This window comes from Leopardus geoffroyi, chromosome A2 (genome assembly GCF_018350155.1).
Source record: "Leopardus geoffroyi isolate Oge1 chromosome A2, O.geoffroyi_Oge1_pat1.0, whole genome shotgun sequence".
NCBI classification, from domain to species: domain Eukaryota; kingdom Metazoa; phylum Chordata; class Mammalia; order Carnivora; family Felidae; genus Leopardus; species Leopardus geoffroyi.
This window is the reverse complement of record NC_059331.1, coordinates 84361368-84378238: the sequence shown is the minus strand read 5'-3', so window position 1 is coordinate 84378238 and position 16871 is coordinate 84361368.

Genomic DNA, 16871 nt, shown 5'->3' with positions numbered 1-16871 from the left:
AAAAGGGTACAAGAAGATCCTTTAAACAAATCCAATTCCAACATAAATCACCACGGTAAGAGAGGAATTCTGCACAGAAACCCTAGCCAGGAGTAAAACGCTTAAGCTTGCCATCTTCTTGAAAGATAAAAGAGATAGGAGTCAGCTGGATGAATGGCTATACAAATAGCAGATGTAAGAAAACATCCACTTATTTTGTATTTCCATTGACACACACACATGACAGTTTGAACATTAAAAACTTTAGTTAAATAATTATTGAAACACATAAATTAAAGGAATGAAGGTTTGTGGTAATCAACCTGTTAATTGTACATTTCTTGGGCATTTTCTCTGACCTGTTTTTAACATCCCTCTAATTAGGATAAAAGGCATAATTTATAGGTTGTGTCACCAGACAAAATAATGACTAAGTATATTATTATAACTATGAAGTCTAATAGTTAGGTATCCACCAACCATGTGTGATTATTTAAAGTGGACTAAAATTTACTAAAATTAGAAATTTAATTTCTCAATAAAATTACCCATATATCAAATTCCTAATATCTAGACTTTGTTAGTAGCTACTGAATTCAATTGTGGAGAATATTTCCATCATTACAGAAGTTCTGTTGCATGGTGTTCATTTACATTATATTCAAGTCAGACAATTTCTTTAGGTAATTTAGTTTGTAAAACTTCATTTTTCAACATTGGGGTATTTTCTTAAAATGACTTAGATGCTGCATTGCATTATTTAGAGTGTGGTGTGACTGCTATAAACAAGGAACCAATAACAGTGGCTCAAACAAGATGTAAATATTGTACTGTCCTGAAAACAGTACAAATGGAAGCAATTTTTCCCATGACACCAGATAATCCAAGCCTCTGCTAGTTTGCTCATACAGGTTCTACCTCATGTTCTGAGATGGCTATTCCAACCCCTACCTTCATATCCACACTCCAACAAATTGGCAATCGGGAAAGAGAAGAAACGGCATTATTCCTTTCCTTGTAAGTGCATAACTCTAATATCGCATACTTTGATACTTTCCACATTTCATTGGCCCAAAAATAATTCCATGGTCACATCTAATTATGAGGGTGCCCAAGAATGTGATTTTCAGTTTGGTATCTGTGTGCCTGGCTAAAATTTCTATTCTTGTAGAGGTAGGAAGAATGAATATTGCTAACTCATCTAGCAATCTCTCCTATACAGACCCACATTTTATATTCTCTTACACATAAAATTGAGTTTTCCTGCTTTCCTCCATTTATAGATGCTCTGGTAGAGGTGATGTAAAAATTTTATTGCATACCTCCAGAACATTAAACAAGACATTTATATTCTCATCTGAATTCTGTAATAGAATTCATATTACCAGTTTTAAGTTCCATGCCCCTATAAGCAGTGAGTTACCCCCAAAACAGAAAATAGAAATTCACTCCCAGTTGGCCAGTCATTTGATAGAAACAAAATGTTAATACAAAAACGTCTTATGACTGCCTAGCTTATCAATTTTTGATACTGCATGTCATTTCTTCACTGATGTCTAAAGCTGAGTATTTGAAAAGGAAATCCATTCCTCCTTAAATTTTAACATAGAATCTCACTATAGCTCATTGTTGCACAGAGCAACACATAGTAAGCATTAATAACTGTTTTACATAATATCTAATAAAAGACTCATTTCATACAACAAAGTACTATATATGTAAACCATTCTCCTCTCTGCATTAAAATACAAAGGTAAGTTAAATTAAATAGAATTTATATGGCTATAATTTATTGAAATAATAATTTCATGTAAATTTTTAATAATTGAGGAATCTCTGTTATTTCCACTTTTTGTTCTCTTTATGGGTTATGTCAGAAAAAAATCAGATTTGTGGATTATTAATTCATTTTATTGAAAGTGAAATAATAACATATTTTTGTGGTAATATATAGCTACACAACTCTAGCCTGAGAACCTAAGCCTTCATTGGATGACCCTGAGTTTATGATCTACAAAGTGGTTGGCATCACAACACACTTGTGATAACAAAGTCAGGTTTGACATTGCCATCCATTTAAATAATGAGCACTTTATTAATAAAGATAGATGGTATATTGAGTCATTTCCTTAAAATGTTCATTTTATTTAATCTGTCATCATTTAAACTATGTGGTACCATGACTATAATATAATAATAGGACTTTTTTCCAAGGAAGCAGTAGTTAACTTTTAAAACTTTGAGAGATGCCTCTAAGCCACCCCCAGATAACTATAACATCATAGCCACCTTGACATTAAATTTATGAAATTTTTTTCATCACGAAGTTCCATTTTTTCACGTCTTTCCCCTTTACCTCAAATTATCTCCTACTCTGTCAATCTCTCTCCTCACCTGAGACTTCCATGTCATTAACATAGGACCACAGAACCAAGTTACTGGTTCCCAGAGACTCACAAATATAACCCAAAAGACCAACCCCTAAATTGAGTTCAAGATTATAGATTTGAAAACTACTGAAAAACTAGGGGAACAGAATACCAGAATGTTAAGGATATTAATTGACTTCAAACTTAAGCTCTAAGATAACTATAATATGATACTATCCTATAAAAGTGAATACTTCTTGATACTTATTCTATCAAATCATCTTTAATCGCCCTTACATTTTTTACTTAATTAAACTATTTTGAACCCACAATCCTTAATAAAAAGAAAATATTTCCATTTTTCTACTTCCATTTTGTGTTTTCCTAGCTACTGGCAAAATAAAAAATAGAATAAAATAACATAAATAGGTATTTTTCATGGTCTTCCATAGTGATTTGACTATTAATTAACAGTTATGTAAAAATAATGTTGGTTATATGTATTTTCTTTCCCAATTTCTTTTTAGTTTTTTATAAGATGGGGATACAAAAATATTTCCTGCTCACTAATTAACTTTGTTCCATTAAATTTATTAGACTTTAACATCAAGAAATAATCTGAGATATGCACTTTCTATCTGTTTATTATGTTTGGGATCTCCCATCTATACTGTTTGGATCAGTCATCTCTGGAAGCTTGAACCAATTCTTTGTAGAAGCTGTAGTATCACAGTATCACCTTATGACAATTCACTTATTACTGTATTTTAAAAGCTATAATAGTGGAAAACAATATAGAGATTCCTAAAAAAAATAAAAATAGAACTCCATATGATCCAGCAAACTACTGGGTATTTGTCCAAAGAATACAAAAACACTAATTCAAAGGAACACGTGCACCCCTATGTTTATCATTATTTACAATAGCCAAACTATTAAAGCAGCCTAAGTGTCCACTGATAGACGAATGCATAAAGAAAGAAGATGTGGTATATATACATACAACGGAATATTATTCAGCCATAAAACGAATGGAATCTTGCTATTTTCAACAACATGGTTGGAGCTAGACAGTATAATGCTAAGCAAAACAAATCAATCAGAGGAAGAAAAAATACCATATGATTTCACTCATATATGGAATTTAAGAAACAAAACAAATGAACAAAGTAAAAAACAAAAAAAAAGAGACATACCAAAAATCAGACTCTTAGCTATAAAGAATAAACAGATGATTACCAGAGGGGAGGTGGCTGGGGAGATGGGTGAAATAGGTGAAGGGAAGAATACACTTATCTTGATGAGCATTGAGTAATGTCGAGAATTGTTGAATCACTATATTGTACACCTAAAACTAATATAAACTATACTGGAATTTAAATTAAATTAAAAATATAATGGTTGGTTATATAAAAAAAATTTCAATAATTTTATTGGTTTTATACTCTTGTATTTAGATTCCCAGATAAATGACCACAATAAGCTTTACTGTCTTTGCTTATTTCTTAATAAGTCCACCCCAGCATAGGATATAATCACTTGTTTCTAGATTATTGTAATACACTCCCAAATCGTTCTTCCATTTCAGTCTTACATTGGTCCAATTGATGCTACAGCTATGAAACACCCTTCTAAGTAAACTACTAGATACATATGTGGTCTATTGCTAGCAAACTAAAGTCCAAATGCTCAGCTTTCAAGGCCCTTGTACCATACATATCACACCCACATGTCCACACTGTGAAACACAGTGTGAAACCTGAATCTATGATGTCTCAGGCTCATTTCCAAAATGATGCCTAAGGCTCATTTCCAAAATAAAGGAAAATAAATGAGGAGATGAGTCAAATTTATTTAAAAAAATGTTTATATCCTAACGAAAATAGGTTTAAGACACCCGCCCCCCTTGACCCAGAGCCGTGAAAGAACAAAGCATATTTGGGAAACAATAAGTATTTCTATGTGGTTTCAGCATAAACAACATGGCCAGGAAAAAAATCAAACTGTTAAGAAACTTCTGTGTCACATTACAGGACCTAGATTTTATCCAGTATGCAAAGTGACATCATTGAAGAGTTTTAGGCAGAACAATGATTCAATTAGATTTATGCTTTAGGAAACTATCCTTGTTGTCATGTGGATGACTGACTGAATGAGGAGAGAGGCTAGAGAACTTAGTCTGGAAGTCCAAATGGAAGATGATGATGGCCTCAAGAAAATGGCACCAAAAATGAGTTCTTTGAGAACTAGGGGCTATTTCCTATTCTTTTCTTGTGCCCTCAACACCTAGCATAGCACCTGTCACCTACCATCCTCAGTTTCAAACCGGGTAAGAAAAAGTGACTAGTATCAAAATGAGACAAAAACATAAATTACTGTCACATCTCCTGGTTTATTAATTCAATAGAACACAATTGCATGCCTCTGAGAGCATTGTTATAATCAACCTGTTTGTGGAGCTTTCACAGACCACCTCCCCACCACAGGACTCTTTATTCTGATTCCACCATCTTTATGGCACAAATGCCTCAAAGAGGAAAAGTTAACTCTGTTTCATTTTTCTATTTTTCTCAAGTCTTACTTCAGTTGAAGAGAACATGATAAATTATTCCATTCAAAATTTTTCTTCGTCTAACAATTCCAAACATCCTCAACTTCCCTAGCTAATATCACACATTTGGTCAAAACAATTCTCTATTTAGTTTGTTTTGGTTTCTCAACCATAATGCCAGTTGATTGAGGGTATAAGACTTAATTTTCAACATTCATTGAAATATATAAGGCACAGCATGATAGGTGCTTCAAAAAAATGTTGTTTTATTAACTCCTGAAATTTAGGCACATTTAATTCACTGATGCTCTCATATTAAAATACAATTACAAGTAGGGAGTCAAGACTTTCATATCATTGTGATATGCAGGTGCCCTAGACTGCTTGGCAACGTTGAAATTTTATTTAAATTTATTTATTTTATTTTATTTTATTTTATTTTATTTTATTTTATTTAGATAAATCCAGTTTTACTGAATATCTGAGATTTCATATTCTACTAATGTTATGTGCACAAAGAAATAAACTGTGTCTGTGACTGGCATAAGAAGAATTTGGTCGGGTGAGGCAGCTAGTTCTAAATAGGCTTTTTTGTAAAATCTTACCAGTTGTCAATGTTATTAAGATTAAAACCATAATGACCAAGATCAAAATTTGTATTGATCCAATTTCACTGACTGAATTAATTGGGATTGATTTTATTCTCCCTATACATATAATTTGTAATTTCAGTTTTAGTGGTATTTATCCCAGTTTGTTGTTCTCTAGGTCAAAATTATTTGTTAAAAGTATTGATGACTTTAATAACCACAAAGAGGAATGTGAATTCACTATCCCATATTTAGACTCAGGAAAGTTTATGCAGAGGCCATGGCCCAGGCCTCAGAATTTTTAATTATCACAAAATTTTGTGTAAGAATGAGGGTAACATGACAGGCTCACCAATATGATACTGCTGACAGTCTGCTTGTCTGGCTGCTCAGTCTTATCTACCATCCCATCATGGGAAGAGAGGGGATAAGAAAGTACACTGAATAAAAATTTACTGAGCATTAGTTACATACAAGGCCCTAAATCCGGAAGATGCAAAGATGAGCTGCCTCCAGGTACTGAGAATCTGCAATGCACGGTGCTTGTTCCTTTCAAATTCAAAAGTCTAGCCCAGATCACTTGTATGGTCTTAAGCCCTGGGTCCTACATATCTAATTCCCCACTAGTTATCTCTAGTTACCCAACTACATAATTTAAGGGGCACGTAAAACTTTGTAGGACCGATTCTGAGTTAACCAATTTTGTTCCTCAAACGTGGTGTAACATTTATCTCTCTGCAAATGCCAGAAACAAATACCTTTCATCTTTCTCTCTTCCTTCTAAGTCAGCTCTTTCTAAACAAACAAACAAACAAAAAAGGCTAATTGATTTTATCCCCTAAGTAACTTGTCCATTCACATCTCTTTACTGACATTCCCCAGTCCATGCTGTCATGTGCTTTTGCCCATACTACAGCAAGTGCTATCACTCCTGGTTTTTCTCCATGTCTCCAGTACCCTTCAATTCATTCTCCTTACTGCAGCAAAAACAATCACTTTGAAATGCAAATAAGAGCAAGTATACCCTGCTTAAGTCTTTCAATCACCTCTCATAACACTTAGTATAAAAAACACAACATTACCATGGCCTCCCTATGATTTGACTCCATTTTGGGCTACTTTGCCTGAAACCCATACTCTATGCAAGATTGGCTATTTTAGTTTCTCTAATACATTTTGATATTTTGCTTCAGAGATTTTGCATTTACTAGAATCTTCTCTCTTTCTGCAAAATTTTTCTTCCTTAGTTTGCCTGGTTAACACTGTAAAGCTGTGCTGGCTGGCAAGGTAGCCACTAGTCATATGGCTATTGAGCACTTGATATGTGGCCAGTGAGAATTGAGATGTGCTTTGAATTGTGCTAAAATATGCAATGAATTTCAAACACTTAATATAAAAAATTACATAAAATATCTTCTTACTAATTTTTATAATTATTATATGCACAAATGATAATAGTTTAGACATCTTAGGTTAAATACAAGATTAAAATCAATTTTAATGTTTTCTTTCTTCAATATAGCTACTAAAAATTTTAAATATAATATGTGGTCTGAATTATATTTCTGTTAGAAAGCAGTGCTTGAGGATTTGTTCAACTGTCAATCTTGCTAATGTATTTTGTAAATATCCAGACTACTTCAGTTCCTTCTGTCATTTCTTTCATTGTGCTCTTTACTTCTTAATTGTAGCACTTTTTCTTTCCAGTTGTAGTTTAGCATTATTTGTGCAAATTTTTATTTTCCAATGTCTCTCCTCACTGCTAAAATGCAAGCTTCAAGGGGGTTGGTGCTGGTGTAACTCCTTCAACCATTCAACTCCTTTAATAATACATAGGGAAAGTTCTGATGTATGGCAGACAGCCAATAAATAAATTCATTCATATGAATGAATTAGTATATTAGTAAATGGAGAAAAAATGACACAAAACAATAATTTAAAATACCATAATAAGTGAAAAACATAGTGACATGAATAAAGTGACAAGAATTAATGCACATGAACAACATGGCAAGAGAGAGTTTCAGAAGAAGGTATTTTTATTCCTAGAACCTTCTGAGTAAATACTGATATGTTTCCTCTTAGGCTTCAAGATTAGATAGACAAAGACCAGGGGTATGGAATTTGGCAAATACCATGGCTTAGGTCCTTTTAGGCAGAGACAGTAAACTCTATATGACACTAGGACAATACCCACTGGACGCCTTGGGAAGTTCAGTAAGACATACAGAGGTCTCACTTTCATCTGGGCTTTTTTTTTTTTTTTCCTTGAAGAGGATGAATTGAAGTGAATTGAATTTTTGGCCTCAACACTCACCCAACAGTGCTATGGCCTCATTTGTGTACAGAGTGCTCTTCACTGCTCCTTGATGTTGGGTTTGGCCATCTTTGACCAATGACAAGATAGGTAACAGTGACATTGAGCCAATTTTGACTCTCAGGCTTAAAAGGCCTGAGCTATTTCACTCACTCCCTTGCAAATCTGCCTTCTCCATGGGAAACACATGCTCACATAGCCCATTATCCCCAGGAGGAGAACAGTAATCTGGGGACCCAAAAAAATAGGCAGTAAGAAGCAGAGTCTCTCTGATAAGGCCAGACAAAATCAGCCAAATCCAAGCCTCCACTCAGTGTGTAAGCAATAGTAAGTACTGCTGTTTAAAGCTACTGAGTTTTGGAATGATTAATCATATAGCAATAGCTAACAGATACATTTCAATTTCCATTGAAAGATAACACACAAAAAACCCTATAGTAATATCTGGAGCCTATTGGAAACATAATAATAATGAAAATAATATTAATACTATTAACAATCACCGTTCCATAATGACCAAATGCCAAACACTATGGATAAGTCTTTACAATACTTACTTACTCTTTGCAGTACCACAGGGGAGAGGTGCTGTAGTCTTCATTTGGGTCAATGAGAAAATTGAGAGTCTGAAAGTTTCTGAGACAGAGCCAGAATTTCAATTCTGATTCTCTCATATTTATAATCACACAAACATGTCTATTCTCATTTTGAATTTCAATGAAATATTTGACTTTATTTGAATGCAAATATTACCATGGAGAGTAAACAGTCTCACCAACTTTTTATTTCAATGTATCCTTTTGTAATTACAATAGTTGTAGTTTTTGATACTGAGTAAAAGGAGAGCTGGGATCTCTGTTTCACATACCATGCATCAATATAATGAATCCATTAGTACGAAATACCTAGCTATCATTACCTCAATTTGTGTATGCAGTATATTGGAAAGTCATCACAAAACATTCTTTATTCCATGCTGTAATGTCATGATATTTAGGAATGACCATCACCTGGGAGCAGTGTTGCCATATAGTGCCCATTCAATTAAGAGAATTTCAATTAAAAAGATTTTTAGATACTTGGGCTCTTTCAAAATCATCTGTTCTTTTGGAAATGATGGTGTTTTCTTTTCTTTTTTTTTTTTTTTGGCAGAAGATAGTAAAATCTTTTTCATTTGATAGATATCCCAACCTCAAACTAGCAGTCTTTATTAACATAATTCAAATTAACATGTATCTCTCAAAATTAATATACATTAATTGTTGAGCAATTTAGTCCATTAGTTTTGATAAGCATGTCACTACGTTGTGAAAATGGAATGTCTCTAAGTAGCAAAGATCATGACACTGGGGCTAAAATGGAGACTCTCTGGCCCAAATAAGCTGTAAGAGAAGGAAGTCAAATAAGTCCTTCACAGGACACAAAACTTGGGGAAAAATTTGTACCAAAATCTCATTTTGGAAAGGGACAACTTGTTCTATACTTACTGTTGCTATATTTTATAATAATATAAAGGGAGATCTCACCCGCCCCCAGCATGGATGGCAGCCTACTGTCTTCATGCACAAATCTTCTCACCTCGTTCTCAGAATCTCTAGTTCCCTGAAGGTCTTCTGTTCTATGAGCTTGCAGACATATCACAGAAGCAACACATTTCACCTCAACAGATAGGCATTGAGCTAAGCCTCCCAAGTAGCCAACTCAACTCAAGCAAGACTAAACAATTCTTACATAGTGATTGTTGAAATTCTGGCTTCTCTATAATATCCAAGAAACAAAGAAACCCCCTTGTGACCACAAATAATGGTTCATAGAAGATTAGCATTGTTAGGGAATACGTCCCGGCCTTAGGAATTTAAAAATTTTTCCAACAAAAGGAAATCTTCTGTGAAGCAAACAAGTGTGAAGCCTTGGAACATGAATGTGAATGACAAAGATGGATAAAAAGTCTTTGTTCTCTTTATTCAATGATTTATCTGGAAAAGGACATTTATCCTCAAGGGCAAAGACGCCATGAAGGAGTCAGCAGCCTACTCTCCTCACCTTCCAAAAAGCACACCACAATTTCAGCTGTCATGTATTTGCTCATACTATTCCCCTCTGCTTAAATGTCCCCTATATGTTAAGCCTATGCAGACCTCTTTGCAATTACAGTCGATGCCACAGAATTAATGATTTACTCTAAATAGCCTTGTTCTCTGGTAGTCTACAGTACATAATTTAAGCATTTGAATAGCTGAATTGTCTGTAGAAATTGGGTACATCCTGAAGTCTGAAGGAATGTCAGATGAAGAGAGTGAAACGAATATAAAAAACCACACAAACAGAACATTTTCATCTGGAATTTAGACTCAAATTCAAGAAAGTTCTCCAGTTCCTGGGGTCATCTTGTCCCAGAATATATAAATAAAAATGAGTCAAATTGCTATTCCTTCAATAGAAACATATTACCCCCACCCATACCACATGAGTATTACTAGGGAATATTGAGAACATTATAATTTTTATAAAACTGAATTACTCATTTCCTGCTTAAACTGGATTATTGATTTCTTTTACATCTCACTTCACATAGACATGTGGGTTTCTCTGCCCCATGGTGACTGAAATGGAGAACAAATTATCTTTTCTTTCATGTCACCAGTATTGACATCTATGTCTAAAGATATTTCTTTTAATGTTATTTTTTAAAAAATAGAACATACACTTAAACTCATTTTAAAAGTTACCTCTATGAAATAAAATGTAAAAAAAAATTTCTCTCTTGCCTCCTAATTCATTCTTCAACAAACTCTGTGTGTGTTTATATGTAATACTATGTAAAAGGGGCTAGACAAATGTAGCTATTTAAAATTCTCTGCTTTTCCACAGTTCACCAAGAGAAGCTGCCATAGGGAAATGGCTATGGTCTCTTTTCTTTTATTTTTCCTCCCCTCCCCTCCCCTCCTTTCTCCTCCCTTCCTTCTGTTTTGAACCAAAAATCTATTTGTAGACATTACCCTCTGAAATGCTTCAGTGACATGTATAGCCTACAGATGGGTGTGGACCAAAGATAACAAGTCCTGCTACTCTGTCTCAGAAAGCCCTGTGCTCTAACATCTCTCTTTAGAATTTTGGGACTTGGGGCACATGGGTGACTCAGTCAGTTAAGCCTCCGACTTAGGCTCAGGTCATGATCTTGTGGTTTGTGGGTACGAGCCCCGTGTCAGGCTGTGTGCTGACAGCTCAGAGACTGGAGCCTGCTTTGGATTTATCTCCCTCTCTCTCTCTGCCCCTCCCCTGCTCACACTGTGTCTGTCTCTCAAAAATCTGTAAATAAATGTTAAAAAATATATTTTTAAATAGAATGTTTGGGGCCTTATCAGTCAAAGTCCTCAGCATGAAGGCCTTAGCCAAAACCCCAGGAGAAAAGGGAAATATAAATTAAATTTCTATTACATATAAAGGTAAATTTAATTCATCTTTCATTATCTGAATACTATACTAATAAGTTTTACTTTTAGAACGTTAGGCCAAAGTCTCTTTCCTCTGCCAGGAACAGCCCTATTATTATTTGAAAATACATGTTTCTAACTCTTTATGCAGAAATGTATCATTTTGTTTAGTGTGGCTTTTACTTAATAAATGTCATATCACACAATATTATCTACCTCAGTCTTTTAAACTGTAATGTATTATTCCATATTGTTGTGGCACATTTAGCCAATTCATGAAAAATCATTTCACCAAATGATCAATTTGTCAAATAAATACTTTGCAATATTTCCTTCTAAATTTTTAACTTCAACAATGTGAAGAGGATAGGTAGTTTCATTAGCTTTTGCAGATTTCCACAACACTTAAAATGACAAATTTAGGAACTACAAATACTCTGTATTTCAGAAGTTGGGGATCATATTCTGAAAATATAGCCTTCCACTCTTCTCTCTGCCCCTCACTCACCTGGCTTTCATGTACCATCAGCCTGGGCTGTTTTCTTCCTTTTGTCCCTGGCAGTGTATTCTGTGTTCTAATTCCTTTAGCTACAGTTGCTAGTTGCTGAAGTACGATTGGGCATTTCTTAACATTCTGTTAAAACAAAACAAAACAAAACAAAACAAAAAAAATTTATTAACCATCTGAAACAATTTCTTAACAATTCCCATGTAATATACAGTGTTGTAAATTTTAGAAATATTTTTAAAATTTTAAACTCAGTAAATTGATTATTCTCTGGACTGACTTTGGCTATTTGGCCATGTGGTAAATTAGCTTTTCATAACTAACTTGAGTAAATTCACTTCTGTAAGTATCCACTTCTCCCATTAACGGAAATCTAGTTTCTGTTTTGTATTTTCCTTTGGGTTTTTATATGTAAAATGTAAATACATGCTGCAACATTTTCTGCCAAAATGCCTTTTTAAATTTGCACCTCCATAAGAGTATAGAATGTATCAACTTCACCACCCCTTCATGTATACCAGTTGTTATCAAACTCAAGGTTTGGTTATTGCTGTCTTTCCCTATTTGTTAGAAAGAATGATAATGATGTGGAGAACATAGGCAAAAGAAAAAGCTAAATTTTCTTAGAACTTACATTGACAAATACTTGAGACAGGCAGAGTGACCTTCCTCAAAGAGCTTAGCTGCCTCAATGTTAATACTTTGCTAGAAGTAAAAAGCAATATTAGCTTAACTGTAGCCTGACCTCCAGGATACTGTAAAAATCCCTTTGGAAACTTCATTTATCTCTGCCTGCCCCCCAACATATATGTGAGCAACCATCCTCCAAGCATATGGCAACTGATATACAAATGAAAGGCCTCATGACTAAGGTGTTATTAGACAGTAATAAATGACCTTATCCTAACAGCTAGCTCCTTCAAGGTCCTGGAAACCTTGCTTCCAAATTCCTTGGAGACTTCTGCTTTCCTTTCCAACTTTAAAGTTTAAGCAGCCACTCGTCACAACCCCAATGCAGCTCTTTCTGCCCATGGGTCCTGTCCCCATGCTTGAATAAAACCACGCTTTTTGCATGGAAAGACATCTCAAGAATTCTTTCTTGACCACTCCCAAAACCCAACATTTCACATCAATAATATTTGCACTTTTTTTTTTTTTTATCGACCACTGGAATTTCTTCTTCAATGAATTCCCTTGTCCTATATCATTTTTGAATACTGTGCCTTTTTCTTAAAAAATCAATCTGTAGAAACCTGTATATTCTAGTCCCTGTTCCTTTGTTGCATGTATTACAAATACAATTCTCCTGTATAGCCTGTATTTTTACTTTGCCTTTCCTCTTTTTGTATTTCTTTTTCTTTTTTTCTTTTTTTTCTTTTTTTTTTTTTTTTTTTTGGTTAAATTTGTTTGTGATGTAATTTATCATAGAGAAGTCTATATTTAATTGTCAATTTAAAAATATTTTACTTCATGTCTCTTGCTTTTTTTTTGGTGGTGGTGGGGTGGTACAGAGGATGGCCTTCCCTGATTTTAATTTTTTTCCTTTTATGTTCCCAATATATATGAAAGTCACTATTCTGAAAGATGTGAGAGAGATACCTAATTTTAGCATTTGAAAGTTTTAAATTTAACTTTTTAGGTGTTCCAAATTTTTTTAAGTATTTGTGGGTTGTTTTTAAAGTTTATTTAGTTATTTATTTGGAGGGAGACAGAGAGTACAAGGGAGGAAGAGGCAGAGAGCAGGGGAACAGCGGATCTGTAGCAGGCTCTGTGCTGACAGCAGAGAGCCCAATGCAGGCCTCGAACTCATGAACTGTGAGATCATGACCTAAGCCGAAGTCAGATGCTTGACCATCTGAGCCACTCAGGTGCCCCTAAACTTTCTGGATTTAAAAGATAATTTGATAGTTTATAGGACAAGTCCCTATCTTTCTTTATTAACTTTTCCAATCTTGCAAAGATGACATATAAATTTTACAATAAGCTTGCCAAGTTCCATGAAAAATCTCCAATCTCCATGAAAAATCCATGAAAATTAAAAAAAATAAATAAAGTGTTTATTTATTTATTTTGAGAGAAGAGAGAGTGTTAGCAGGGTAGGGGAAGAGAAAGCAGGGAAGAGAAAGAGAGAGAATCCCAAGCAGGATCTGCACTGTCAGCATGGAGCCCACTGTAGTGCTTGAACTCACAAACCACTAGATCATGACCTGAGCCGAAAAAAAGAGTTGGATGCTTAACTAGCTGTGCAACCCAGGCATTTCTCTCCAGAATAATTTCAATTAAAATTATAGTAAGTCAATAGGCTAATTGGAGAACTGATCTTGTTACCATATTTAGTATCTACAAATATAGAATATTTCAATTTTTTTCCTTTAATGTCTAAAAGCGTCTCTTTTATAATTTTCTTATGTTTTGTTCATTTCTGATTTAGTTTATGCATAAATTTTGGTGCTATTTTTAAGAGATTTATATACTTGTTTGCATTTAGGATTAGTTATTTCTGTTTTATAGGAGAGTTTTGGCTTTTCATTTATTGATCTCATATCCTGTTATTTTGTGGTATTCTTTTAAACAGCCCCAAATTTATTGGAGACATTTCTAATGTTTCTTAACAACTTATTTTGCTTGCTAAAGGTTTTAGATAGAACGACTAAATCAGATTTTTCTCCTTCCTATTCTTGGTGAAATATTTTCATCAGAAGTGAGAGGGAAATTTTATAAAATACTTTCCCAATATCTATTGAGATGACACTGGTGTGTTTCTCTCTAATCTTCAATAATGCTACAACAATAGATTTTCTAATGCAATACCAATCATGAATTCCTATGGCCACATATTTTTATATGTTTACTAAATACTTTTATTTTTGTTGTTGACTTACCTATTCCTATTCTTTAGTTTTCCAGCAGTTATTATTTCTATATTTGTAATAAAATTTTGTTTATAAATGGAAATGAACATTTTTGTCATCAGGTGTTGGTAAACATCCTCAAAATCTTACTTCTTGGTTTATTTTCTGTGGCTTTGTTTCTATATAATACATAAATACATATTTTCATGTGACAGATTACATATTAAATTATATACTTTATAAAGATTCTTTCCTCTCTACTTTCTTTCCTTTCCTTTTTTCCTCTGTTTCGAAGTCTTCTTCAGAAAGGCTTGCTAGTTATCCCAAACCATTTATAAAGTACTCCATTTTTCACCACTAATTTGAAATGTCCTCTTTTGCCATTTGCTAAATTCTCACACATATCGGGATACATTTCCCAATATCCTATACTTAACAACAAATTATCAATCCTACATTCTTCCACTGATATCTATACTATTTTAGTTGTCTTACCTTCAACACGCTAGATTTACACCCCCCCCCCCAACTATTGCAGTTTTCACTTCTAACTGAACAATTAATCATTTTGTAAATTTCTAAATGATGTTTTTACGGTTTAAATCAAGAGAATTGTTACTTTTTTTTTTTTTTAATTTTTTTTTCAACGTTTATTTATTTTTGGGACAGAGAGAGACAGAGCATGAACGGGGGAGGGGCAGAGAGAGAGGGAGACACAGAATCGGAAACAGGCTCCAGGCTCTGAGCCATCAGCCCAGAGCCCAACGCGGGGCTCGAACTCACGGACCGCAAGATCGTGACCTGGCTGAAGTCGGACACTTAACCGACTGCGCCACCCAGGCGCCCCAGAATTGTTACTTTTTGACTAGTACATCTCTAAAAATGAGGCATTTTGTCTTATATATAGTCAACCCTTTCTATCGTTCCTTAATAGAGTTTAAAGTTTAATCCATACAGTTTCTGATAGTTTCTTATTGAGTGTATTCCTTGGAATTTAATTCTTGTGCTACTATTTTTTTTTTTCATTTTATTTTCTAACAGGTTACTTGTTGGCATTCAGGCAAATTGTTATTTTTTTTTAATTATCTTTTAAATCATCGACAACCTGTATTGTTTCCAGTATATTTTTACTGGATATTTGTTTATAATTTGTTTTTGATGGTTGGAAGAAGTGGAGGAAAGTTACAGTGCAACATTTTTTAGTATAGAATATGAAATTTAAATTTAGCTACCCTTGTTCTTACAATCTCTGAGCCACAGCTGCCCTGGGAATTTCTCCCTGAAGGCTTCCTCTCCTAGGTTCACAGCCTCTTGCCATCCTCCTGGGTCTGTACACTTTTCCCCACTCCCATCTTCTCTCATTTCCCTTCATACCTTTGGACTCTTACCAAATTTTTGTAGATACTTTCCCCAAAATAAGAAATTCTTTATTTTAAACAAGTTATCTTCCTGTCATTTTTATACCAACCTAATCATGCCTTTGAAACTGTATTTCCACAACCAATCTCTTCAAAACAAATTAAGTTGTTTTATTCAATAAAAGACTGTGTCTTTTCTCTCAGAAACTCTGCCATATACTTTGAACTGGCAATGGAATATTGTGAGGCAGAGTGCACATGTTTCTCAGAATACTTTCAGATAACAAAGCTGTATGCAAACCAGCCTAGGGCCCAAGGGGAACTAACCGGCACAATTACCCAAGATACTGGTCTCACTCCCACCAGGAACCAAGGCTTTTACTGACCTCATATCATTCTATTGCTTAAATTTTGAACCAAGAGTATCCATGTGTTATCCCTTAACTTGTGTCCTATGGGCGGGGGGGGGGGGGGGGGGGGGGGGGGAATCTTTCCCTTTAGTTCCTACAGGAAAACAATCAGGGAAGACTTGATGGGCCCAAACAAAGACCTGCACCCATTCTTGAACTTATTGCTGTGTCTAATGTGGAGTGGATACTCTGTTATACAAATTAGTTATCCAAGCCTTGGGTATTGTGTCCAGCACTGGCTAATGGGGAGACGGCAGGGTCATTACAGCCTAATCCATATAAAATAGACTTCCTGCAGGAAATAGGGACACATTAGTAAAAGCAGAGGAAGGGTGCTAGGCCAACACAATGAACCAGAGTGCACTACAATAAAAGTGTTAGAGATTTAAAACAAGGCATATTATGGAGTGTCACTCCAGAGTATAAAAATTCACTTGGAGAATTCAAGTAAATCACACTTTTATAAACCCATAAAACCATTAATAATAAATACCGCAGACAAG